Source organism: Narcine bancroftii, unplaced genomic scaffold (assembly GCF_036971445.1).
Source record: "Narcine bancroftii isolate sNarBan1 unplaced genomic scaffold, sNarBan1.hap1 Scaffold_163, whole genome shotgun sequence".
NCBI classification, from domain to species: Eukaryota; Metazoa; Chordata; class Chondrichthyes; order Torpediniformes; family Narcinidae; genus Narcine; species Narcine bancroftii.
In genome coordinates this window covers 1,555,472-1,582,921 of record NW_027211898.1, presented here as the reverse complement: position 1 = coordinate 1,582,921, position 27,450 = coordinate 1,555,472, and the positions used below count along the sequence as shown (strand labels likewise).

General features: G+C 51.4%; 1 protein-coding gene across 3 annotated transcripts in view; it reads left to right on the top strand.

The window, feature by feature from the left end:
- The window catches only part of LOC138750525 (uncharacterized), a 195,371-nt gene that overhangs the window by 40,540 nt on the left and 127,381 nt on the right, over positions 1-27,450 (top strand). The gene's annotated exons all lie outside the window — the stretch shown is intronic.

The window sequence follows — 27,450 nt, the reverse complement described above, 5'->3', positions numbered from 1 at the left end:
ATGCAGAACTCCCCACGATTCCCCACTTTTGCCAATTTGTTCCCCCTGCTCCCTTTGGTTCCCCACTGTTCTGCATTTTTCCACACGGTTCCCCACTTTTTCCAATCTGTTCCCCTGCTCCCTTTGATTCCTCACTGTCTCCACATTTTTTCCAACCTGCACCCACTGCTCCCTATAGTTCCCCTCTGCCTTGCAGTGTTCCCCATGGGACCCCACTTTTTGCAATCTGTTCCCCCTGCTCCTTTGGCTCCACTCTGTTCTGCAGTTTTCCACACGTTTCCCCACATTTTCCAAACCATTCCCCCGGCTCGCATTGTTTTCATACTGTTCTGGCGCGTTCCCAACGGTTCCCCACTTTTTGACAATCTGTTCGTCCTGCTCCCTTTGGTTCCCCTCTATCTGCAGTGTCCTCCACGCTTACCAACTTTTTGCAATCCATTCCACCTGCTCTGTTTGTTTCTCCTCTGTCCTGCATTGTCCTCCACGGTTCCCAACTTTTTGTAATGCATTCCACCTGCTCCGTTTGTTTGCCCTCTGTTCTGCAGTGTTACCCACAGTTCCCCACTTTTTCCAATCAGTTCCCCCTGCTCCCTTTGATTCCCCTCTGTCCTACAGTGTTCCCCATGGGCCCAACTTTTTACAATCCGTCCCCCCTGCTTCCTTTGGTTCCCCTCTGTCGTGCAGTATTCCCCACGGTTCCCCACTTTTTCTAATGTGTTCCCTCTGCTCCCTTTGGTGCCCCTCTGTTCTGCAGTGTTGCCCACGGTTCCCCACTTTTTCCAATCTGTTTCCCCTGCTACCTCTGGTTCCCCTCTGTTCTGCATTTTTCCACACTGTTCCCCACTTTTTCCAATCCGTCCCCCTTCTTCCTTTGGTTCACCTCAGTTATGCAGAACTCCCCACGATTCCCCACTTTTGCAAATTTGTTCCCACTGCTCCCTTTGGTTCCCCACTGTTCTGCATTTATCCACACGGTTCCCCACTTTTTCCAATCTGTTCCTCTGCTCCTTTGATTCCTCACTGTCTCCACATTTTTTCCAACCTGCACCCACTGCTCCCTATAGTTCCCCTCTGCCTTGCAGTGTTCCCCATGGGACCCCACTTTTTGCAATCTGTTCCCCCTGCTCCTTTGGCCCCACTCTGTTCTGCAGTTTTCCCCATGGTTCTCCAGATTTTTTCCAATCTGTTCCACCTGCTCCCTTTGGTTCTGCAGTGTTTCCCACGGTTCCCCACTTTTTCCAATCCATTTCCCCTGCTCCCTTTGGTTCCCCTCTATTGTTCAGTGTTCCCCACGGTTCCCCACTTTTTCCAATCCGTTCCCCTGCTCCCTTTGGTTCCCCTCTGTTCTGCAGTGATCCCCACGGTTCCCCACATTTTGCAAACTGTTCCCCCGGCTCGCTTTGGTTTCATACTGTTCTGCAGTGTTCCCCACGGTTCCCCACTTTTTTACAATCTGTTCGCCCTGCTCCCTTTGGTTCCCCTCTGTCCTGCAGTATCCTTCACGGTTCCCCACTTTTTCCAACATGTACCTCCTGTTCCCTTTGGTATCCCTCTGTCATGCAGCGTTTTCACAGTTCCCCAATTTTTTCCTATCTTTTCCCCCTGTTCCCTTTGGTTCCCCTCTGATGTGCAGTGTGCCCCAAGGTTCCCCACTTTTTCCAATCCGTTCCCTCCGCTCCCTTTGGTTCCCCTCTGTTCTGCAGTGTTCCCCACAGTTCTCCACCTTTTCCAATTCGTTCCCCCTGCTCCCTTTGGTTCCCCACCTTTCTGCATTTTTCCACACGATTCCCTACTTTTTTCCAATCGGTTCCCCAATTTTTCAAATCTGTTCCCCCTGCTCCCTTTGGTCCTCCTCTCTTCTGCAGTGTTCCCGACGCTTCCCCACTTTTTCCAATCCGTTCCCCCTGCTCCCTTTGGTTCCCCTCTATTCTACAGTGTTCCCCACGATTCTCCACATTTTTTTACCTACTGTACCCCCGCTCCCTATGGTTCCCCTCTGCCTTGCAGTGTTATCCATGGGACACCACTTTTTCCAACCTGTTCCGCTTGTTCCCTTTGGTTCCCCTCTGTCCTTCCGTATTTTCCAGGGTTCCCAACTTTTTGCAATCCGTTGCCCCTGCTCCGTTTGGTTCCCCTCTGTTTTGTAGTGTTCCCCACGGTTCCCCACTTTTTCCAATCTGTTCCCCCTGCTCCTTTGTCTCCACTCTGTTCTGCAGTTTTCCCCACGGTTCCCCACATTTTCCAAACCATTCCCCCGGCTCGCTTTGTTTCATACTGTTCTGCAGCGTTCCCCACGGTTCCCCACTTATTTACAAGCTGTTTGCCCTGCTCCTTTTGGTTCCCCCCTGTTCTGCATTGTCCTCCACGGTCCCAACTTTTTGGAATCCATTCCCCCTGTTCCGTTTGTTTGCCCTCTGTTCTGCAGTGTTCCCCACAGTTCCCCACTTTTTCCAATCACTTCCCCCTGCTCCCTTTGATTCCCCTCTGTTCTACAGTGTTCCCCATCGGCGCAACTTTTTACAATCCGTTCCCCCTGCTTCCTTTGGTCCACCTCTTTTCTGCTGTGTTCCCCACGGTTCCCCACTTTTTTCAATGCATTCCCTCTGCTCCCTTTGGTGCCCCTCTGTTCTGCAGTGTTCCCCACGGTTCCCCACTTTTTCCAATCTGTTCGCCCTGCTCCCTTTGGTTCCCCTCTGTCCTGCAGTGTCCTCCACTGTTCCCCACTTTTTCCAACCTGTACCTCCTGCTCCCTTTGATTCCCCTCTGTCCTACAGTGTTCCCCATCGGCCCAACTTTTTACAATTCGTTCCCCCTGCTTCCTTTGGTTCCCCTCTGTCGTGCAGTGTTCCCCACGGTTCCCCAGTTTTCCAATGCGTTCCCTCTGCTCCCTTTGGTGCCCCTCTGTTCTGCAGTGTTCCCCACGGTTCCCCACTTTTTCCAATCTGTTTCCCCTGCTACCTCTGGTTGCCCTCTGTTCTGCATTTTTCCACACTTTTGCCCACTTTTGCCAATCCGTTCCCCCTGCGTCCTTTGGTTCACCTCTGTTCTGCAGATCTCTCCACGAATCCCCACTTTTTCAAATCTGTTCCCCCTGCTCCCTTTGGTTCCCCTCTGTGCTGCAGTTTTCTCCACTGTTCCCCACTTTTTCCAACCTGTACCTCCTGCTTCCTTTGGTTCCCCTCTGTCATGAAGTGTTCCCCACGGTTCCCCACTTTTTCCAATCCGTTCCCTCTGCTCCCTTTGGTTCCCCTCTGTTCTGCAGTGTTCCCCACAGTTCTCCACCTTTTCCAATTCGTTCCGCCTGCTCCCTTTGGTTCCCCACCTTTCTGCATTTTTCCACACGTTTCCCTACTTTTTCCAATCTGTTCCCCACTTTTTCCAATCTGTTTCCCCTGCTCCCTTTGGTTCCCCTCTGTTCTGCAGTGTTCCCGACACTTCCCCACTTTTTCCAATCCGTTCCCCCTGCTCCCTTTGGTTCCCCTCTATTCTGCAGTGTTCCCCACGATTCTCCACATTTTTTTCCATCCTGTACCCCCGGCTCCCTATGATTCCCTTCTGCATTCCAGTGTTACCCATGGGACCACATTTTTTCCAACCAGTTCCCCTTGTTCCCTTTGTTTCCCCTCTGTCCTGCCGTGTTCTCCACAGTTATCAACTTTCTCAATCCGTTCCCCATGCTCCGTTTGGTTCCCCTCTGTTCTGCAGTGTTCCCCACGGTTCCCCACTTTTTCCAGTCTGTTCCCCCTGCTCCTTTGGCTCCACTCTGTTCTGCAGTTTTCATACTGTTCTGCAGCGTTCCCCACGTTTCCCTACTTTTTTACAATCTGTTCACCCTGCTCCCTTTGGTTCCCCTCTGTTCTGCAGTGTCCTCCACGCTTACCAACTTTTTGCAATCCATTCCCCCTGCTCTGTTTGTTTCCCCTCTGTCCTGCATTGTCCTCCACGGTTCCCAACTTTTTGCAATCATATTCCCCTGCTCCCTTTGATTCCCCTCTGTCCTACAGTGTCCCCCATGGGCCCAACTTTTTACAATCCGTTCCCCCTGCTTCCTTTGGTTCACCTCTGTCGTGCAATATTCCCCACGGTTCCCCACTTATTCCAATGTGTTCCATCTGCTCCCTTTGGTGCCCCTCTGCCCTGCAGTTTCCCCCATGGTTCCCCACTTTTTCCAATCCGTTCCCCCTGTTCCCTTTGGTGCCCCTCTGTTCTGCAGTGTTCCCGACGCTTCCCCACTTTTTCCAATCCGTTCCCCGTGCTCCCTCTGGTTCCCCTCTATTCTGAAGTGTTCCCCACGATTCTCCACATTTTTTTCCTTCCTGTACCCCCTGCTCCCTTTGGTTCCCCACTGTTGAGCATTTTTGTACACGGTACCCCACTTCTTCTAATCTGTTCCTCCTGCACACTTTGTTTCCCCACTGTTCTGCATTTTTCCACACGGTTCCCCACTTTTTCCAATCTATTCCCCCTGCTCCCTTTGGTTCCGCTCTGTTCTGCAGTGATCCCCACGGTTCCCCACATTTTCCAAACTGTTCTCCCTGCTCGCTTTGGTTTCATACTGTTCTGCAGTGTTCCCCACGGTTCCCCACTTTTTTACAATCTGTTCGCCCTGCTCCCTTTGGTTCCCCTCTGTCCTGCAGTGTTCCCCACAGTTCCCTACTTTTTCCAATCGGTTCCCCACTTTTTCCAATCTGTTCCCCCTGCTCCTTTGGCTCCACTCTGTTCTGCAGTTTTCCACACGTTTCCCCACATTTTCCAAACCATTCCCCCGGCTCGCTTTGGTTTCATACTGTTCTGCAGCGTTCCCCACGTTTCCCTACTTTTTTACAATCTGTTCACCCTGCTCCCTTTGGTTCCCCTCTGTTCTGCAGTGTCCTCCACGCGTACCAACTTTTTGCAATCCATTCCCCCTGCTCTGTTTGTTTCCCCTCTGTCCTGCATTGTCCACCACGGTTCCCAACTTTTTGGAATCATATTCCCCTGCTCCCTTTGATTCCCCTCTGTCCTACAGTGTTCCCCATGGGCCCAACTTTTTACAATACGTTCCCCCTGCTTCCTTTGGTTCCCCTCTGTCGTGCAATATTCCCCACGGTTCCCCACTTATTCTAATGTGTTCCCTGTGCTCCCTTTGGTTCCCCTCTGTTCTGCAGTGTTCCCCACTTTTTCCAATCTGTTTCCCCTGCTTCCTTTGGTTCACCTCTGTTCTGCAGAATTCCCCACGATTCCCCACTTTTTCCAATCTGTACCCCCTGCTCCCTTTGGTTCCCCACTGTTCTGCATTTTTCCAGACAGTTTCCCACTTTTTTCCAATATGTTCCTCCTGCTCCCTTTGATTCCTCACTGTTCTCCACATTTTTTCCAACCTGCACCCCCTGCTCTCTATGGTTCCCCTCTGCCCTGCAGAGTCCCCCATGGTTCCCCACTTTTTCCAATCCGTTCCCCCTGTTCCCTTTTGTTTGCCTCTGTTCTGCAGTGTTCCCGACGCTTCCCCACTTTTTCCAATCCGTTCCCCCTGCTCCCTTTGGTTCCCCTCTATTCTGCATTGTTACCCACATTTCTCCACATTTTTTCCATCCTGTACCCCCTGCTCCCTATGAATCCCCTCTGCCTTGCAGTGTTCCCAATGGGACCCCACTTTTTCCAATCTGTTCCCCCTGGTCCTTTCGCTCCACTCTGTTCTGCAGTTTTCCCCATGGTTCTCCACATTTTTTCCAAACTGTTCCACCTGCTCCCTTTTGTTCTGCAGTGATTCCCATGGTTCCCCACTTTTTCCAATGCATTTCCCCTGCTCCCTTTGGTTCCCCTCTATTGTTCAGTGTTCCCCACGGTTCCCCACTTTTTCCAATCCGTTTCCCTGCTCCCTTTGGTTCCCCTCTGTTCTGCAGTGATCCCCACGGTTCCCAACATTTTCCAAACTGTTCCCCCGGCTCGCTTTGGTTTCATACTCTTCTGCAGTGTTCCCCACGGTTCCCCAATTTTTTACAATCTGTTCGCCCTGCTCCCTTTGGTTCCCCTCTGTCCTGCAGTGTCCTCCACGGTTCCCCACTTTTTCCAACCTGTACTTCCTGTTCCCTTTGGTTCCCCTCTGTCATGCAGTGTTTTCAAAGTTCCCCAATTTTTTCCTATCTGTTCCCCCTGATCCCTTTGGTTCCCCTCTATCATGCAGTGTCCCCCATGGGCCCAACTTTTTACAATCCGTTCCCCCTGCTTCCTTTGGTTCACCTCTGTCGTGCAATATTCCCCACGGTTCCCCACTTATTCCAATGTGTTCCATCTGCTCCCTTTGGTGCCCCTCTGCCCTGCAGTTTCCCCCATGGTTCCCCACTTTTTCCAATCCGTTCCCCCTGTTCCCTTTGGTGCCCCTCTGTTCTGCAGTGTTCCCGACGCTTCCCCACTTTTTCCAATCCGTTCCCCGTGCTCCCTCTGGTTCCCCTCTATTCTGAAGTGTTCCCCACGATTCTCCACATTTTTTTCCTTCCTGTACCCCCTGCTCCCTTTGGTTCCCCACTGTTGAGCATTTTTGTACACGGTACCCCACTTCTTCTAATCTGTTCCTCCTGCACACTTTGTTTCCCCACTGTTCTGCATTTTTCCACACGGTTCCCCACTTTTTCCAATCTATTCCCCCTGCTCCCTTTGGTTCCTCACTGTTCTGCAGTGTTCCCCACGGTTCCCCACTTTTTCCAAATCGTTCCCCTGCTCCCTTTGGTTCCGCTCTGTTCTGCAGTGATCCCCACGGTTCCCCACATTTTCCAAACTGTTCTCCCTGCTCGCTTTGGTTTCATACTGTTCTGCAGTGTTCCCCACGGTTCCCCACTTTTTTACAATCTGTTCGCCCTGCTCCCTTTGGTTCCCCTCTGTCCTGCAGTGTTCCCCACAGTTCCCTACTTTTTCCAATCGGTTCCCCACTTTTTCCAATCTGTTCCCCCTGCTCCTTTGGCTCCACTCTGTTCTGCAGTTTTCCACACGTTTCCCCACATTTTCCAAACCATTCCCCCGGCTCGCTTTGGTTTCATACTGTTCTGCAGCGTTCCCCACGTTTCCCTACTTTTTTACAATCTGTTCACCCTGCTCCCTTTGGTTCCCCTCTGTTCTGCAGTGTCCTCCACGCGTACCAACTTTTTGCAATCCATTCCCCCTGCTCTGTTTGTTTCCCCTCTGTCCTGCATTGTCCACCACGGTTCCCAACTTTTTGGAATCATATTCCCCTGCTCCCTTTGATTCCCCTCTGTCCTACAGTGTTCCCCATGGGCCCAACTTTTTACAATACGTTCCCCCTGCTTCCTTTGGTTCCCCTCTGTCGTGCAATATTCCCCACGGTTCCCCACTTATTCTAATGTGTTCCCTGTGCTCCCTTTGGTTCCCCTCTGTTCTGCAGTGTTCCCCACTTTTTCCAATCTGTTTCCCCTGCTTCCTTTGGTTCACCTCTGTTCTGCAGAATTCCCCACGATTCCCCACTTTTTCCAATCTGTACCCCCTGCTCCCTTTGGTTCCCCACTGTTCTGCATTTTTCCAGACAGTTTCCCACTTTTTTCCAATATGTTCCTCCTGCTCCCTTTGATTCCTCACTGTTCTCCACATTTTTTCCAACCTGCACCCCCTGCTCTCTATGGTTCCCCTCTGCCCTGCAGAGTCCCCCATGGTTCCCCACTTTTTCCAATCCGTTCCCCCTGTTCCCTTTTGTTTGCCTCTGTTCTGCAGTGTTCCCGACGCTTCCCCACTTTTTCCAATCCGTTCCCCCTGCTCCCTTTGGTTCCCCTCTATTCTGCATTGTTACCCACATTTCTCCACATTTTTTCCATCCTGTACCCCCTGCTCCCTATGAATCCCCTCTGCCTTGCAGTGTTCCCAATGGGACCCCACTTTTTCCAATCTGTTCCCCCTGGTCCTTTCGCTCCACTCTGTTCTGCAGTTTTCCCCATGGTTCTCCACATTTTTTCCAAACTGTTCCACCTGCTCCCTTTTGTTCTGCAGTGATTCCCATGGTTCCCCACTTTTTCCAATGCATTTCCCCTGCTCCCTTTGGTTCCCCTCTATTGTTCAGTGTTCCCCACGGTTCCCCACTTTTTCCAATCCGTTTCCCTGCTCCCTTTGGTTCCCCTCTGTTCTGCAGTGATCCCCACGGTTCCCAACATTTTCCAAACTGTTCCCCCGGCTCGCTTTGGTTTCATACTCTTCTGCAGTGTTCCCCACGGTTCCCCAATTTTTTACAATCTGTTCGCCCTGCTCCCTTTGGTTCCCCTCTGTCCTGCAGTGTCCTCCACGGTTCCCCACTTTTTCCAACCTGTACTTCCTGTTCCCTTTGGTTCCCCTCTGTCATGCAGTGTTTTCAAAGTTCCCCAATTTTTTCCTATCAGTTCCCCCTGATCCCTTTGGTTCCCCTCTATCATGCAGTGTCCCCCATGGGCCCAACTTTTTACAATCCGTTCCCCCTGCTTCCTTTGGTTCACCTCTGTCGTGCAATATTCCCCACGGTTCCCCACTTATTCCAATGTGTTCCATCTGCTCCCTTTGGTGCCCCTCTGCCCTGCAGTTTCCCCCATGGTTCCCCACTTTTTCCAATCCGTTCCCCCTGTTCCCTTTGGTGCCCCTCTGTTCTGCAGTGTTCCCGACGCTTCCCCACTTTTTCCAATCCGTTCCCCGTGCTCCCTCTGGTTCCCCTCTATTCTGAAGTGTTCCCCACGATTCTCCACATTTTTTTCCTTCCTGTACCCCCTGCTCCCTTTGGTTCCCCACTGTTGAGCATTTTTGTACACGGTACCCCACTTCTTCTAATCTGTTCCTCCTGCACACTTTGTTTCCCCACTGTTCTGCATTTTTCCACACGGTTCCCCACTTTTTCCAATCTATTCCCCCTGCTCCCTTTGGTTCCTCACTGTTCTGCAGTGTTCCCCACGGTTCCCCACTTTTTCCAAATCGTTCCCCTGCTCCCTTTGGTTCCGCTCTGTTCTGCAGTGATCCCCACGGTTCCCCACATTTTCCAAACTGTTCTCCCTGCTCGCTTTGGTTTCATACTGTTCTGCAGTGTTCCCCACGGTTCCCCACTTTTTTACAATCTGTTCGCCCTGCTCCCTTTGGTTCCCCTCTGTCCTGCAGTGTCCTCCACGGTTCCCCACTTTTTCCAACCTGTACCTCCTGCTCCCTTTGGTTCCCCTCTGTCATACAGTGTTTTCACAGTTCCCAAATTTTTTCCTATCTGTTCGCCCTGATCCCTTTGGTTCCCCTCTGTCGTGCAGTGTTCCCCACGGTTCCCCACTTTTTCCAATCCGTTCCCTCTGCTCCCTTTGGTTCCCCTCTGTTCTGCAGTGTTCCCCACAGTTCCCTACTTTTTCCAATCGGTTCCCCACTTTTTCCAATCTGTTCCCCCTGCTCCTTTGGCTCCACTCTGTTCTGCAGTTTTCCACACGTTTCCCCACATTTTCCAAACCATTCCCCCGGCTCGCTTTGGTTTCATACTGTTCTGCAGCGTTCCCCACGTTTCCCTACTTTCTTACAATCTGTTCACCCTGCTCCCTTTGGTTCCCCTCTGTTCTGCAGTGTCCTCCACGCGTACCAACTTTTTGCAATCCATTCCCCCTGCTCTGTTTGTTTCCCCTCTGTCCTGCATTGTCCACCACGGTTCCCAACTTTTTGGAATCATATTCCCCTGCTCCCTTTGATTCCCCTCTGTCCTACAGTGTTCCCCATGGGCCCAACTTTTTACAATACGTTCCCCCTGCTTCCTTTGGTTCCCCTCTGTCGTGCAATATTCCCCACGGTTCCCCACTTATTCTAATGTGTTCCCTGTGCTCCCTTTGGTTCCCCTCTGTTCTGCAGTGTTCCCCACTTTTTCCAATCTGTTTCCCCTGCTTCCTTTGGTTCACCTCTGTTCTGCAGAATTCCCCACGATTCCCCACTTTTTCCAATCTGTACCCCCTGCTCCCTTTGGTTCCCCACTGTTCTGCATTTTTCCAGACAGTTTCCCACTTTTTTCCAATATGTTCCTCCTGCTCCCTTTGATTCCTCACTGTTCTCCACATTTTTTCCAACCTGCACCCCCTGCTCTCTATGGTTCCCCTCTGCCCTGCAGAGTCCCCCATGGTTCCCCACTTTTTCCAATCCGTTCCCCCTGTTCCCTTTTGTTTGCCTCTGTTCTGCAGTGTTCCCGACGCTTCCCCACTTTTTCCAATCCGTTCCCCCTGCTCCCTTTGGTTCCCCTCTATTCTGCATTGTTACCCACATTTCTCCACATTTTTTCCATCCTGTACCCCCTGCTCCCTATGAATCCCCTCTGCCTTGCAGTGTTCCCAATGGGACCCCACTTTTTCCAATCTGTTCCCCCTGGTCCTTTCGCTCCACTCTGTTCTGCAGTTTTCCCCATGGTTCTCCACATTTTTTCCAAACTGTTCCACCTGCTCCCTTTTGTTCTGCAGTGATTCCCATGGTTCCCCACTTTTTCCAATGCATTTCCCCTGCTCCCTTTGGTTCCCCTCTATTGTTCAGTGTTCCCCACGGTTCCCCACTTTTTCCAATCCGTTTCCCTGCTCCCTTTGGTTCCCCTCTGTTCTGCAGTGATCCCCACGGTTCCCAACATTTTCCAAACTGTTCCCCCGGCTCGCTTTGGTTTCATACTCTTCTGCAGTGTTCCCCACGGTTCCCCAATTTTTTACAATCTGTTCGCCCTGCTCCCTTTGGTTCCCCTCTGTCCTGCAGTGTCCTCCACGGTTCCCCACTTTTTCCAACCTGTACTTCCTGTTCCCTTTGGTTCCCCTCTGTCATGCAGTGTTTTCAAAGTTCCCCAATTTTTTCCTATCTGTTCCCCCTGATCCCTTTGGTTCCCCTCTATCATGCAGTGTGCCCCACGGTTCCCCACTTTTTCCAATCCGTTCCCTCTGCTCCCTTTGGTTCCCCTCTGTTCTGCAGTGTTCCCCACAGTTCTCCACCTTTTCCAATTCGTTCCCCCTGCTCCCTTTGGTCCCCACCTTTCTGCATTTTTCCACATGGTTCCCTACTTTTTCCAATCGGTTCCCCACTTTTTCCAATCCGTTCCCCCTGTTCCCTTTGGTGCCCCTCTGTTCTGCAGTGTTCCCGACGCTTCCCCACTTTTTCCAATCCGTTCCCCGTGCTCCCTCTGGTTCCCCTCTATTCTGAAGTGTTCCCCACGATTCTCCACATTTTTTTCCTTCCTGTACCCCCTGCTCCCTTTGGTTCCCCACTGTTGAGCATTTTTGTACACGGTACCCCACTTCTTCTAATCTGTTCCTCCTGCACACTTTGTTTCCCCACTGTTCTGCATTTTTCCACACGGTTCCCCACTTTTTCCAATCTATTCCCCCTGCTCCCTTTGGTTCCTCACTGTTCTGCAGTGTTCCCCACGGTTCCCCACTTTTTCCAAATCGTTCCCCTGCTCCCTTTGGTTCCGCTCTGTTCTGCAGTGATCCCCACGGTTCCCCACATTTTCCAAACTGTTCTCCCTGCTCGCTTTGGTTTCATACTGTTCTGCAGTGTTCCCCACGGTTCCCCACTTTTTTACAATCTGTTCGCCCTGCTCCCTTTGGTTCCCCTCTGTCCTGCAGTGTCCTCCACGGTTCCCCACTTTTTCCAACCTGTACCTCCTGCTCCCTTTGGTTCCCCTCTGTCATACAGTGTTTTCACAGTTCCCAAATTTTTTCCTATCTGTTCGCCCTGATCCCTTTGGTTCCCCTCTGTCGTGCAGTGTTCCCCACGGTTCCCCACTTTTTCCAATCCGTTCCCTCTGCTCCCTTTGGTTCCCCTCTGTTCTGCAGTGTTCCCCACAGTTCCCTACTTTTTCCAATCGGTTCCCCACTTTTTCCAATCTGTTCCCCCTGCTCCTTTGGCTCCACTCTGTTCTGCAGTTTTCCACACGTTTCCCCACATTTTCCAAACCATTCCCCCGGCTCGCTTTGGTTTCATACTGTTCTGCAGCGTTCCCCACGTTTCCCTACTTTCTTACAATCTGTTCACCCTGCTCCCTTTGGTTCCCCTCTGTTCTGCAGTGTCCTCCACGCGTACCAACTTTTTGCAATCCATTCCCCCTGCTCTGTTTGTTTCCCCTCTGTCCTGCATTGTCCACCACGGTTCCCAACTTTTTGGAATCATATTCCCCTGCTCCCTTTGATTCCCCTCTGTCCTACAGTGTTCCCCATGGGCCCAACTTTTTACAATACGTTCCCCCTGCTTCCTTTGGTTCCCCTCTGTCGTGCAATATTCCCCACGGTTCCCCACTTATTCTAATGTGTTCCCTGTGCTCCCTTTGGTTCCCCTCTGTTCTGCAGTGTTCCCCACTTTTTCCAATCTGTTTCCCCTGCTTCCTTTGGTTCACCTCTGTTCTGCAGAATTCCCCACGATTCCCCACTTTTTCCAATCTGTACCCCCTGCTCCCTTTGGTTCCCCACTGTTCTGCATTTTTCCAGACAGTTTCCCACTTTTTTCCAATATGTTCCTCCTGCTCCCTTTGATTCCTCACTGTTCTCCACATTTTTTCCAACCTGCACCCCCTGCTCTCTATGGTTCCCCTCTGCCCTGCAGAGTCCCCCATGGTTCCCCACTTTTTCCAATCCGTTCCCCCTGTTCCCTTTTGTTTGCCTCTGTTCTGCAGTGTTCCCGACGCTTCCCCACTTTTTCCAATCCGTTCCCCCTGCTCCCTTTGGTTCCCCTCTATTCTGCATTGTTACCCACGTTTCTCCACATTTTTTCCATCCTGTACCCCCTGCTCCCTATGAATCCCCTCTGCCTTGCAGTGTTCCCAATGGGACCCCACTTTTTCCAATCTGTTCCCCCTGGTCCTTTCGCTCCACTCTGTTCTGCAGTTTTCCCCATGGTTCTCCACATTTTTTCCAAACTGTTCCACCTGCTCCCTTTTGTTCTGCAGTGATTCCCATGGTTCCCCACTTTTTCCAATGCATTTCCCCTGCTCCCTTTGGTTCCCCTCTATTGTTCAGTGTTCCCCACGGTTCCCCACTTTTTCCAATCCGTTTCCCTGCTCCCTTTGGTTCCCCTCTGTTCTGCAGTGATCCCCACGGTTCCCAACATTTTCCAAACTGTTCCCCCGGCTCGCTTTGGTTTCATACTCTTCTGCAGTGTTCCCCACGGTTCCCCAATTTTTTACAATCTGTTCGCCCTGCTCCCTTTGGTTCCCCTCTGTCCTGCAGTGTCCTCCACGGTTCCCCACTTTTTCCAACCTGTACTTCCTGTTCCCTTTGGTTCCCCTCTGTCATGCAGTGTTTTCAAAGTTCCCCAATTTTTTCCTATCTGTTCCCCCTGATCCCTTTGGTTCCCCTCTATCATGCAGTGTGCCCCACGGTTCCCCACTTTTTCCAATCCGTTCCCTCTGCTCCCTTTGGTTCCCCTCTGTTCTGCAGTGTTCCCCACAGTTCTCCACCTTTTCCAATTCGTTCCCCCTGCTCCCTTTGGTCCCCACCTTTCTGCATTTTTCCACATGGTTCCCTACTTTTTCCAATCGGTTCCCCACTTTTTCCAATCCGTTCCCCCTGTTCCCTTTGGTGCCCCTCTGTTCTGCAGTGTTCCCGACGCTTCCCCACTTTTTCCAATCCGTTCCCCGTGCTCCCTCTGGTTCCCCTCTATTCTGAAGTGTTCCCCACGATTCTCCACATTTTTTTCCTTCCTGTACCCCCTGCTCCCTTTGGTTCCCCACTGTTGAGCATTTTTGTACACGGTACCCCACTTCTTCTAATCTGTTCCTCCTGCACACTTTGTTTCCCCACTGTTCTGCATTTTTCCACACGGTTCCCCACTTTTTCCAATCTATTCCCCCTGCTCCCTTTGGTTCCTCACTGTTCTGCAGTGTTCCCCACGGTTCCCCACTTTTTCCAAATCGTTCCCCTGCTCCCTTTGGTTCCGCTCTGTTCTGCAGTGATCCCCACGGTTCCCCACATTTTCCAAACTGTTCTCCCTGCTCGCTTTGGTTTCATACTGTTCTGCAGTGTTCCCCACGGTTCCCCACTTTTTTACAATCTGTTCGCCCTGCTCCCTTTGGTTCCCCTCTGTCCTGCAGTGTCCTCCACGGTTCCCCACTTTTTCCAACCTGTACCTCCTGCTCCCTTTGGTTCCCCTCTGTCATACAGTGTTTTCACAGTTCCCAAATTTTTTCCTATCTGTTCGCCCTGATCCCTTTGGTTCCCCTCTGTCGTGCAGTGTTCCCCACGGTTCCCCACTTTTTCCAATCCGTTCCCTCTGCTCCCTTTGGTTCCCCTCTGTTCTGCAGTGTTCCCCACAGTTCCCTACTTTTTCCAATCGGTTCCCCACTTTTTCCAATCTGTTCCCCCTGCTCCTTTGGCTCCACTCTGTTCTGCAGTTTTCCACACGTTTCCCCACATTTTCCAAACCATTCCCCCGGCTCGCTTTGGTTTCATACTGTTCTGCAGCGTTCCCCACGTTTCCCTACTTTCTTACAATCTGTTCACCCTGCTCCCTTTGGTTCCCCTCTGTTCTGCAGTGTCCTCCACGCGTACCAACTTTTTGCAATCCATTCCCCCTGCTCTGTTTGTTTCCCCTCTGTCCTGCATTGTCCACCACGGTTCCCAACTTTTTGGAATCATATTCCCCTGCTCCCTTTGATTCCCCTCTGTCCTACAGTGTTCCCCATGGGCCCAACTTTTTACAATACGTTCCCCCTGCTTCCTTTGGTTCCCCTCTGTCGTGCAATATTCCCCACGGTTCCCCACTTATTCTAATGTGTTCGCTGTGCTCCCTTTGGTTCCCCTCTGTTCTGCAGTGTTCCCCACTTTTTCCAATCTGTTTCCCCTGCTTCCTTTGGTTCACCTCTGTTCTGCAGAATTCCCCACGATTCCCCACTTTTTCCAATCTGTACCCCCTGCTCCCTTTGGTTCCCCACTGTTCTGCATTTTTCCACACAGTTCCCCACTTTTTTCCAATATGTTCCTCCTGCTCCCTTTGATTCCTCACTGTTCTCCACATTTTTTCCAACCTGCACCCCCTGCTCTCTATGGTTCCCCTCTGCCCTGCAGAGTCCCCCATGGTTCCCCACTTTTTACAATCTGTTCGCCCTGCTCCCTTTGGTTCCCCTCTGTCCTGCAGTGTCCTCCACGGTTCCCCACTTTTTCCAACCTGTACCTCCTGCTCCCTTTGGTTCCCCTCTGTCATACAGTGTTTTCACAGTTCCCAAATTTTTTCCTATCTGTTCGCCCTGATCCCTTTGGTTCCCCTCTGTCGTGCAGTGTTCCCCACGGTTCCCCACTTTTTCCAATCCGTTCCCTCTGCTCCCTTTGGTTCCCCTCTGTTCTGCAGTGTTCCCCACAGTTCCCTACTTTTTCCAATCGGTTCCCCACTTTTTCCAATCTGTTCCCCCTGCTCCTTTGGCTCCACTCTGTTCTGCAGTTTGCCACACGTTTCCCCACATTTTCCAAACCATTCCCCCGGCTCGCTTTGGTTTCATACTGTTCTGCAGCGTTCCCCACGTTTCCCTACTTTCTTACAATCTGTTCACCCTGCTCCCTTTGGTTCCCCTCTGTTCTGCAGTGTCCTCCACGCGTACCAACTTTTTGCAATCCATTCCCCCTGCTCTGTTTGTTTCCCCTCTGTCCTGCATTGTCCACCACGGTTCCCAACTTTTTGGAATCATATTCCCCTGCTCCCTTTGATTCCCCTCTGTCCTACAGTGTTCCCCATGGGCCCAACTTTTTACAATACGTTCCCCCTGCTTCCTTTGGTTCCCCTCTGTCGTGCAATATTCCCCACGGTTCCCCACTTATTCTAATGTGTTCCCTGTGCTCCCTTTGGTTCCCCTCTGTTCTGCAGTGTTCCCCACTTTTTCCAATCTGTTTCCCCTGCTTCCTTTGGTTCACCTCTGTTCTGCAGAATTCCCCACGATTCCCCACTTTTTCCAATCTGTACCCCCTGCTCCCTTTGGTTCCCCACTGTTCTGCATTTTTCCAGACAGTTTCCCACTTTTTTCCAATATGTTCCTCCTGCTCCCTTTGATTCCTCACTGTTCTCCACATTTTTTCCAACCTGCACCCCCTGCTCTCTATGGTTCCCCTCTGCCCTGCAGAGTCCCCCATGGTTCCCCACTTTTTCCAATCCGTTCCCCCTGTTCCCTTTTGTTGTCCTCTGTTCTGCAGTGTTCCCGACGCTTCCCCACTTTTTCCAATCCGTTCCCCCTGCTCCCTTTGGTTCCCCTCTATTCTGCATTGTTACCCACATTTCTCCACATTTTTTCCATCCTGTACCCCCTGCTCCCTATGAATCCCCTCTGCCTTGCAGTGTTCCCAATGGGACCCCACTTTTTCCAATCTGTTCCCCCTGGTCCTTTCGCTCCACTCTGTTCTGCAGTTTTCCCCATGGTTCTCCACATTTTTTCCAAACTGTTCCACCTGCTCCCTTTTGTTCTGCAGTGATTCCCATGGTTCCCCACTTTTTCCAATGCATTTCCCCTGCTCCCTTTGGTTCCCCTCTATTGTTCAGTGTTCCCCACGGTTCCCCACTTTTTCCAATCCGTTTCCCTGCTCCCTTTGGTTCCCCTCTGTTCTGCAGTGATCCCCACGGTTCCCAACATTTTCCAAACTGTTCCCCCGGCTCGCTTTGGTTTCATACTCTTCTGCAGTGTTCCCCACGGTTCCCCAATTTTTTACAATCTGTTCGCCCTGCTCCCTTTGGTTCCCCTCTGTCCTGCAGTGTCCTCCACGGTTCCCCACTTTTTCCAACCTGTACTTCCTGTTCCCTTTGGTTCCCCTCTGTCATGCAGTCTTTTCAAAGTTCCCCAATTTTTTCCTATCTGTTCCCCCTGATCCCTTTGGTTCCCCTCTATCATGCAGTGTGCCCCACGGTTCCCCACTTTTTCCAATCCGTTCCCTCTGCTCCCTTTGGTTCCCCTCTGTTCTGCAGTGTTCCCCACAGTTCTCCACCTTTTCCAATTCGTTCCCCCTGCTCCCTTTGGTCCCCACCTTTCTGCATTTTTCCACATGGTTCCCTACTTTTTCCAATCGGTTCCCCACTTTTTCCAATCCGTTCCCCCTGTTCCCTTTGGTGCCCGTCTGTTCTGCAGTGTTCCCGACGCTTCCCCACTTTTTCCAATCCGTTCCCCGTGCTCCCTCTGGTTCCCCTCTATTCTGAAGTGTTCCCCACGATTCTCCACATTTTTTTCCTTCCTGTACCCCCTGCTCCCTTTGGTTCCCCACTGTTGAGCATTTTTGTACACGGTACCCCACTTCTTCTAATCTGTTCCTCCTGCACACTTTGTTTCCCCACTGTTCTGCATTTTTCCACACGGTTCCCCACTTTTTCCAATCTATTCCCCCTGCTCCCTTTGGTTCCTCACTGTTCTGCAGTGTTCCCCACGGTTCCCCACTTTTTCCAAATCGTTCCCCTGCTCCCTTTGGTTCCGCTCTGTTCTGCAGTGATCCCTACGGTTCCCCACATTTTCCAAACTGTTCTTCCTGCTCGCTTTGGTTTCATACTGTTCTGCAGTGTTCCCCACGGTTCCCCACTTTTTTACAATCTGTTCGCCCTGCTCCCTTTGGTTCCCCTCTGTCCTGCAGTGTCCTCCACGGTTCCCCACTTTTTCCAACCTGTACCTCCTGCTCCCTTTGGTTCCCCTCTGTCATACAGTGTTTTCACAGTTCCCAAATTTTTTCCTATCTGTTCGCCCTGATCCCTTTGGTTCCCCTCTGTCGTGCAGTGTTCCCCACGGTTCCCCACTTTTTCCAATCCGTTCCCTCTGCTCCCTTTGGTTCCCCTCTGTTCTGCAGTGTTCCCCACAGTTCCCTACTTTTTCCAATCGGTTCCCCACTTTTTCCAATCTGTTCCCCCTGCTCCTTTGGCTCCACTCTGTTCTGCAGTTTTCCACACGTTTCCCCACATTTTCCAAACCATTCCCCCGGCTCGCTTTGGTTTCATACTGTTCTGCAGCGTTCCCCACGTTTCCCTACTTTCTTACAATCTGTTCACCCTGCTCCCTTTGGTTCCCCTCTGTTCTGCAGTGTCCTCCACGCGTACCAACTTTTTGCAATCCATTCCCCCTGCTCTGTTTGTTTCCCCTCTGTCCTGCATTGTCCACCACGGTTCCCAACTTTTTGGAATCATATTCCCCTGCTCCCTTTGATTCCCCTCTGTCCTACAGTGTTCCCCATGGGCCCAACTTTTTACAATACGTTCCCCCTGCTTCCTTTGGTTCCCCTCTGTCGTGCAATATTCCCCACGGTTCCCCACTTATTCTAATGTGTTCCCTGTGCTCCCTTTGGTTCCCCTCTGTTCTGCAGTGTTCCCCACTTTTTCCAATCTGTTTCCCCTGCTTCCTTTGGTTCACCTCTGTTCTGCAGAATTCCCCACGATTCCCCACTTTTTCCAATCTGTACCCCCTGCTCCCTTTGGTTCCCCACTGTTCTGCATTTTTCCACACAGTTCCCCACTTTTTTCCAATATGTTCCTCCTGCTCCCTTTGATTCCTCACTGTTCTCCACATTTTTTCCAACCTGCACCCCCTGCTCTCTATGGTTCCCCTCTGCCCTGCAGAGTCCCCCATGGTTCCCCACTTTTTCCAATCCGTTCCCCCTGTTCCCTTTTGTTTGCCTCTGTTCTGCAGTGTTCCCGACGCTTCCCCACTTTTTCCAATCCGTTCCCCCTGCTCCCTTTGGTTCCCCTCTATTCTGCATTGTTACCCACATTTCTCCACATTTTTTCCATCCTGTACCCCCTGCTCCCTGTGAATCCCCTCTGCCTTGCAGTGTTCCCAATGGGACCCCACTTTTTCCAATCTGTTCCCCCTGGTCCTTTCGCTCCACTCTGTTCTGCAGTTTTCCCCATGGTTCTCCACATTTTTTTCAAACTGTTCCACCTGCTCCCTTTTGTTCTGCAGTGATTCCCATGGTTCCCCACTTTTTCCAATGCATTTCCCCTGCTCCCTTTGGTTCCCCTCTATTGTTCAGTGTTCCCCACGGTTCCCCACTTTTTCCAATCCGTTTCCCTGCTCCCTTTGGTTCCCCTCTGTTCTGCAGTGATCCCCACGGTTCCCAACATTTTCCAAACTGTTCCCCCGGCTCGCTTTGGTTTCATACTCTTCTGCAGTGTTCCCCACGGTTCCCCAATTTTTTACAATCTGTTCGCCCTGCTCCCTTTGGTTCCCCTCTGTCCTGCAGTGTCCTCCACGGTTCCCCACTTTTTCCAACCTGTACTTCCTGTTCCCTTTGGTTCCCCTCTGTCATGCAGTGTTTTCAAAGTTCCCCAATTTTTTCCTATCTGTTCCCCCTGATCCCTTTGGTTCCCCTCTATCATGCAGTGTGCCCCACGGTTCCCCACTTTTTCCAATCCGTTCCCTCTGCTCCCTTTGGTTCCCCTCTGTTCTGCAGTGTTCCCCACAGTTCTCCACCTTTTCCAATTCGTTCCCCCTGCTCCCTTTGGTCCCCACCTTTCTGCATTTTTCCACATGGTTCCCTACTTTTTCCAATCGGTTCCCCACTTTTTCCAATCCGTTCCCCCTGTTCCCTTTGGTGCCCCTCTGTTCTGTAGTGTTCCCGACGCTTCCCCACTTTTTCCAATCCGTTCCCCGTGCTCCCTCTGGTTCCCCTCTATTCTGAAGTGTTCCCCACGATTCTCCACATTTTTTTCCTTCCTGTACCCCCTGCTCCCTTTGGTTCCCCACTGTTGAGCATTTTTGTACACGGTACCCCACTTCTTCTAATCTGTTCCTCCTGCACACTTTGTTTCCCCACTGTTCTGCATTTTTCCACACGGTTCCCCACTTTTTCCAATCTATTCCCCCTGCTCCCTTTGGTTCCTCACTGTTCTGCAGTGTTCCCCACGGTTCCCCACTTTTTCCAAATCGTTCCCCTGCTCCCTTTGGTTCCGCTCTGTTCTGCAGTGATCCCCACGGTTCCCCACATTTTCCAAACTGTTCTCCCTGCTCGCTTTGGATTCATACTGTTCTGCAGTGTTCCCCACGGTTCCCCACTTTTTTACAATCTGTTCGCCCTGCTCCCTTTGGTTCCCCTCTGTCCTGCAGTGTCCTCCACGGTTCCCCACTTTTTCCAACCTGTACCTCCTGCTCCCTTTGGTTCCCCTCTGTCATACAGTGTTTTCACAGTTCCCAAATTTTTTCCTATCTGTTCGCCCTGATCCCTTTGGTTCCCCTCTGTCGTGCAGTGTTCCCCACGGTTCCCCACTTTTTCCAATCCGTTCCCTCTGCTCCCTTTGGTTCCCCTCTGTTCTGCAGTGTTCCCCACAGTTCCCTACTTTTTCCAATCTGTTCCCCCTGCTCCTTTGGCTCCACTCTGTTCTGCAGTTTTCCACACGTTTCCCCACATTTTCCAAACCATTCCCCCGGCTCGCTTTGGTTTCATACTGTTCTGCAGCGTTCCCCACGTTTCCCTACTTTTTTACAATCTGTTCACCCTGCTCCCTTTGGTTCCCCTCTGTTCTGCAGTGTCCTCCACGCGTACCAACTTTTTGCAATCCATTCCCCCTGCTCTGTTTGTTTCCCCTCTGTCCTGCATTGTCCACCACGGTTCCCAACTTTTTGGAATCATATTCCCCTGCTCCCTTTGATTCCCCTCTGTCCTACAGTGTTCCCCATGGGCCCAACTTTTTACAATACGTTCCCCCTGCTTCCTTTGGTTCCCCTCTGTCGTGCAATATTCCCCACGGTTCCCCACTTATTCTAATGTGTTCGCTGTGCTCCCTTTGGTTCCCCTCTGTTCTGCAGTGTTCCCCACTTTTTCCAATCTGTTTCCCCTGCTTCCTTTGGTTCACCTCTGTTCTGCAGAATTCCCCACGATTCCCCACTTTTTCCAATCTGTACCCCCTGCTCCCTTTGGTTCCCCACTGTTCTGCATTTTTCCACACAGTTCCCCACTTTTTTCCAATATGTTCCTCCTGCTCCCTTTGATTCCTCACTGTTCTCCACATTTTTTCCAACCTGCACCCCCTGCTCTCTATGGTTCCCCTCTGCCCTGCAGAGTCCCCCATGGTTCCCCACTTTTTCCAATCCGTTCCCCCTGTTCCCTTTTGTTTGCCTCTGTTCTGCAGTGTTCCCGACGCTTCCCCACTTTTTCCAATCCGTTCCCCCTGCTCCCTTTGGTTCCCCTCTATTCTGCATTGTTACCCACATTTCTCCACATTTTTTCCATCCTGTACCCCCTGCTCCCTGTGAATCCCCTCTGCCTTGCAGTGTTCCCAATGGGACCCCACTTTTTCCAATCTGTTCCCCCTGGTCCTTTCGCTCCACTCTGTTCTGCAGTTTTCCCCATGGTTCTCCACATTTTTTCCAAACTGTTCCACCTGCTCCCTTTTGTTCTGCAGTGATTCCCATGGTTCCCCACTTTTTCCAATGCATTTCCCCTGCTCCCTTTGGTTCCCCTCTATTGTTCAGTGTTCCCCACGGTTCCCCACTTTTTCCAATCCGTTTCCCTGCTCCCTTTGGTTCCCCTCTGTTCTGCAGTGATCCCCACGGTTCCCAACATTTTCCAAACTGTTCCCCCGGCTCGCTTTGGTTTCATACTCTTCTGCAGTGTTCCCCACGGTTCCCCAATTTTTTACAATCTGTTCGCCCTGCTCCCTTTGGTTCCCCTCTGTCCTGCAGTGTCCTCCACGGTTCCCCACTTTTTCCAACCTGTACTTCCTGTTCCCTTTGGTTCCCCTCTGTCATGCAGTGTTTTCAAAGTTCCCCAATTTTTTCCTATCTGTTCCCCCTGATCCCTTTGGTTCCCCTCTATCATGCAGTGTTTCCCACGGTTCCCCACTTTTTCCAATCCGTTCCCTCTGCTCCCTTTGGTTCCCCTCTGTTCTGCAGTGTTCCCCACAGTTCTCCACCTTTTCCAATTCGTTCCCCCTGCTCCCTTTGGTCCCCACCTTTCTGCATTTTTCCACATGGTTCCCTACTTTTTCCAATCGGTTCCCCACTTTTTCCAATCTGTTCCCCCTGCTCCCTTTGGTTCTCCTCTGTTCTGCAGTGTTCCCGACCTTCCCCACTTTTTCCAATCCGTTCCCCCTGCTCCCTTTGGTTCCCCTCTATTCTACAGTGTTCCCCACGTTTCTCCACATTTTTTTTCATACTGTACCCCCTGCTCCCTATGGTTCCCCTCTACCTTGCAGTGTTACCCATGGGACACCACTTTTTCCAACCTGTTCCCCTTGTTCCCTTTGGTTCCCCTCTGTCCTTCCGTGTTCTCCACGGTTCCCCACTTTTTACAACCTGTAGCTCCTGCTCCCTTTGGTTCCCCTCTGTTATGCAGTGTTCCCCACGGTTCCCCACTTTTTCCAACCTGTACCTCCTGCTCCCTTTGGTGCCCCTCTGTTCTGCAGTGTTGCCCACGGTTCCCCACTTTTTCCAATCTGTTTCCTCTGCTACCTCCGGTTCCCCTCTGTTCTGCATTTTTCCACACTGTTCCCCACTTTTTCCAATCCGTCCCCCTTCTTCCTTTGGTTCACCTCTGTTATGCAGAACTCCCCACGATTCCCCACTTTTGCCAATTTGTTCCCCCTGCTCCCTTTGGTTCCCCACTGTTCTGCATTTTTCCACACGGTTCCCCACTTTTTCCAATCTGTTCCCCTGCTCCCTTTGATTCCTCACTGTCTCCACATTTTTTCCAACCTGCACCCACTGCTCCCTATAGTTCCCCTCTGCCTTGCAGTGTTCCCCATGGGACCCCACTTTTTGCAATCTGTTCCCCCTGCTCCTTTGGCTCCACTCTGTTCTGCAGTTTTCCCCATGGTTCTCCAGATTTTTTCCAATCTGTTCCTCCTGCTCCCTTTGGTTCTGCAGTGTTTCCCACGGTTCCCCACTTTTTCCAATCCATTTCCCCTGCTCCCTTTGGTTCCCCTCTATTGTTCAGTGTTCCCCACGGTTCCCAACTTTTTCCAATCCGTTCCCCTGCTCCCTTTGGTTCCCCTCTGTTCTGCAGTGATCCCCACGGTTCCCCACGTTTTGCAAACTGTTCCCCCGTCTCGCTTTGGTTTCATACTGTTCTGCAGTGTTCCCCACGATTCCCCACTTTTTTACAATCTGTTCGCCCTGCTCCCTTTGGTTCCCCTCTGTCCTGCAGTATCCTTCACGGTTCCCCACTTTTTCCAACATGTACCTCCTGTTCCCTTTGGTATCCCTCTGTCATGCAGCGTTTTAACAGTTTCCCAATTTTTTCCTATCTGTTCCCCCTGATCCCTTTGGTTCCCCTCTGACGTGCAGTGTGCCCCAAGGTTCCCCACTTTTTCCAATATGTTCCTCCTGCTCCCTTTGATTCCTCACTGTTCTCCACATTTTTTCCAACCTGCACCCCCTGCTCTCTATGGTTCCCCTTTGCCCTGCAGTGTTCCCCATGGTTCCCCACTTTTTCCAATCCGGTCCCTCTGCTCCCTTAGGTTCCCCTCTGTTCTGCAGTGTTCCCCACAGTTCTCCACCTTTTCCAATTCGTTCCCCCTGCTCCCTTTGGTTCCCCACCTTTCTGCATTTTTCCACACGGTTCCCTACTTTTTCCAATCGGTTCCCCACTTTTTCCAATCTGTTCCACCTGCTCCCTTTGGTTCTGCTCTGTTCTGCACTGTTCCCCACAGTTCCCCACTTTTTCCAATCTGTTCCCCCTGTTCCTTTGGCTCCACTCTGTTCTGCAGTTTTCCCCACGGTTCCCCACATTTTCCAAACCATTCCCCCAGCTTGCTTTGTTTTCATACTGTTCAGCAGCGTTCCCCACGGTTCCCCACTTTTTTACAATCTGTTCGCCCTGCTCCCTTTGGTTCCCCTCTGTTCTGCAGCGTCCTCCACGCTTACCAACTTTTTGCAATCCATTCCCCCTGCTCCGTTTGTTTGCCCTCTGTTCTGCAGTGTTCCCCACAGTTCCCCACTTTTTCCAATCAGTTCCCCCTGCTCCCTTTGATTCCCCTTTGTCCTACAGTGTTTCCCATCGGCCAAATATTTTACAATGCGTTCCCCCTGCTTCCTTTGGTTCCCCTCTGTTCTGCAGATCTCTCCACGACTCCCCACATTTTACAATCTGTTCCCCCTGCTCCCTTTGGTTCCCCTCTGTTCTGCATTGTTCCCCACGGTTCCCCACTTCTCCAAACTGTACCCCTGCTCCCTTTGGTTCCCCTCTGTTCTGCAGTGTTCCTCACGGTTCCCCACTTTTTCCAATCTGTTCTTCCTGCTCCCTTTGGTTCCCCACTGTTCTGCATTTTTCCACACGGTTCCCCACTTTTTTCCAATCTGTTCCCCCTGCTTTCTTTGCTTCCCCACTGTTCTGCATTTTTCCACATGGTTCCCCACTTTTTCCAATCTGTTCCACCTGCTCCCTTTGGTTCCTCACTGTTCTGCAGTGTTCCTCACGGTTCTCCAAATTTTTTCTAATCTGTTCCCCCTTCTCCCTCTGGTTCGCCTCTGTTCAACATTTTTCCACACGGTTCCCCACTTTTTCCAATCCGTTCCCCCTGCTTCATTTGGGTCCCCACTGTTCTGCAGAACTCCCCACGATTCCCCACTTTTTCCAATCCGTTCCCCCTTCTCCCTTTGGTTCCCCTCTGTTCTGCAGTGTTCCTCACGGTTCCCCACTTTTTCCAATCTGTTCTTCCTGCTCCCTTTGGTTCCCCACTGTTCTGCATTTTTCCACACGGTTCCCCACTTTTTTCCAATCTGTTCCCCCTGCTTTCTTTGCTTCCCCACTGTTCTGCATTTTTCCACATGGTTCCCCACTTTTTCCAATCTGTTCCACCTGCTCCCTTTGGTTCCTCACTGTTCTGCAGTGTTCCTCACGGTTCTCCAAATTTTTTCTAATCTGTTCCCCCTTCTCCCTCTGGTTCGCCTCTGTTCAACATTTTTCCACACGGTTCCCCACTTTTTCCAATCCGTTCCCCCTGCTTCATTTGGGTCCCCACTGTTCTGCAGAACTCCCCACGATTCCCCACTTTTTCCAATCCGTTCCCCCTTCTCCCTTTGGTTCCGCTCTGTTCTGCAGTTTTCCCCACGGTTCTACAAATTTTTTCTATTCTGTTCCCATGCTCCCTTTGGTTCCCCTCTGCCCTGCAGTATCCCCCATGGTTCCTTACTTTTTCCAATCCGTTCCCCCTGCAACCTTTGGTTCCCCTCTGTTCTGCAGTGTTCCCCACAGTTACCCACTTTTTCCAATCGGTTCCCCCTGCTCCCTTTGATTACCCTCTGTCATGCAGTGTTCGCCTTGGGCCCCACTTTTTGCAATCCGTTTCCCCTGCTCCCTTTGGTTCCCCTCTGTGCTGCAGTGTTCACCACGGTTCCCCACTTATTCCAATCCGTTCCCCCTGTTCCCTTTGGTTCTCCTCAGTTCTGCAGTGTTCCCGACGCTTCCCTACTTTTTCCAATCGGTTCCCCACTTTTTCCAATCTGTTCACCCTGCTCCCTTTGCATCTCCTCTGTTCTGCAATGTTCCCGACGCTTCCCCACTTTTTCCAATCCGTTCCCCCTGTTCCCTTTGGTTCCCCTCTATTCTGCAGTGTTCCCCACGATTCTGCACATTTTTTTCCATCCTGTATCCCCGGCTCCCTATGGTTCCCCTCTGCATTGAAGTGTTACCCATGGGACCACACTTTTCCCAACCTGTTCCACTTGTTCCCTTTGGTTCCCCTCTGTCCTGCCATGTTCTCCACAATTATCAACTTTTTGCAATCCATTCCCCCTGCTCCGTTTGGTTCCCCTCTGTTCTGCAGTGTTCCCCACGGTTCCCCACTTTTTCCAATCTGTCCCCCTGCTCCTTTGGCTCCACTCTGTTCTGCAGTGTTCAACACGTTTCCCCACATTTGCCAAACCATTCCCCCGGCTCGCATTGTTTTCATACTGTTCTGGCGCGTTCCCCACGCTTCCCCACTTTTTGACAATCTGTTCGTCCTGCTCCCTTTGGTTCCCCTCTATCTGCAGTTCCTCCACGCTTACCAACTTTTTGCAATCCATTCCCCCTGCTCTGTTTGTTTCTCCTCTGTCCTGCATTGTCCTCCACGGTTCCCAACTTTTTGCAATCCATTCCCCCTGCTCTGTTTGTTTGCCCTCTGTTCTGCAGTGTTCCCCACAGTTCCCCACTTTTTCCAATCAGTTCCCCCTGCTCCCTTTGATTCCCCTCTGTCCTACAGTGTTCCCCATGGGCCCACCTTTTTACAATCAGTTCCCCCTGCTTCCTTTGGTTCCCCTCTGTCGTGCAGTATTCCCCACGGTTCCCCACTTTTTCTAATGTGTTCCCTCTGCTCCCTATGCTGCCCCTCTGTTCTGCAGTGTTCCCGACGGTTCCCCACTTTTTCCAATCTCTTTCCCCTGCTACCTCTGGTTCCCCTCTGTTCTGTATTTTTCCACACTGTTCCCCACTTTTTCCAATCAGTTCCCCCTTCTTCCTTTGGTTCACCTCTGTTCTGCAGAACTCCCCACGATTCCCCACTTTTTCCAATTTGTTCCCCCTGCTCCCTTTGGTTCCCCACTGTTCTGCATTTTTCCACACGGTTCCCCACTTTTTCCATTCTGTTCCCCCTGCTCCCTTTGATTCCTCACTGTTCTCCACATTTTTTCCAACCTGCAGCCCCTGCTCCCTATGGTTCCCCTCTGCCTTGCAGTGTTCCCCATGGGACCCTACTTTTTCCAATCTGTTCCCCCTGCTCCTTTGGCTCCACTCTGTTCTGCAGTTTTCCCCATGGTTCTCCACATTTTTTCCAATCTATTCCACCTGCTCCCTTTGGTTCTGCAGTGTTTCCCACGGTTCCCCACTTTTTCCAATCCATTTCCCCTGCTCCCTTTTGTTCCCCTCTATTGTTCAGTGTTCCCCACGGTCCCCCACTTTTTCCAATCCGTTCCCCTGCTCACTTTGGTTCCCCTCTGTTCTGCAGGATCCCCACGGTTCCCCACATTTTCCAAACTGTTCCCCAGGCTCGCTTTGGTTTCATACTGTTCTGCAGTGTTCCCCATGATTCCCCACTTTTTTACAATTTGTTCGCCCTGCTCCCTTTGGTTCCCCTCTGTCCTGCAGTGTCCTTCACGGTTCCCAACTTTTTCCAACATGTACCTCCTGTCCCCTTTGGTTCCCCTCTGTCATGCAGTGTTTTCACAGTTCCCCAATTTTTTCCTATCAGTTCCCCCTGATCCCTTTGGTTCCCCTCTGTTGTGCAGTGTGCCCCAAGGTTCCCCACTTTTTCCAATCCGTTCCCTCTGCTCCCTTTGGTTCCCCTCTGTTCTGCAGTGTTCCCCACAGTTCTCCACCTTTTCCAATTCGTTCCCCCTGCTCCCTTTGGTTCCCCACCTCTCAGCATTTTTCCACACGGTTCCCTACTTTTGTCCAATCGGTTCCCCACTTTTTCAAATCTGTTCCCCCTGCTCCCTTTGGTTCTCATCTCTTCTGCAGTGTTCCCGACGCTTCCCCACTTTTTCCGATTCCGTTCCCCCTGCTCCCTTTGGTTCCCCTCTATTCTACAGTGTTCCCCACGATTCTCCACATTTTTTTACATACTGTACTCCCTTCTCCCTTAGGTTCCCCTCTGCCTTGCAGTGTTACC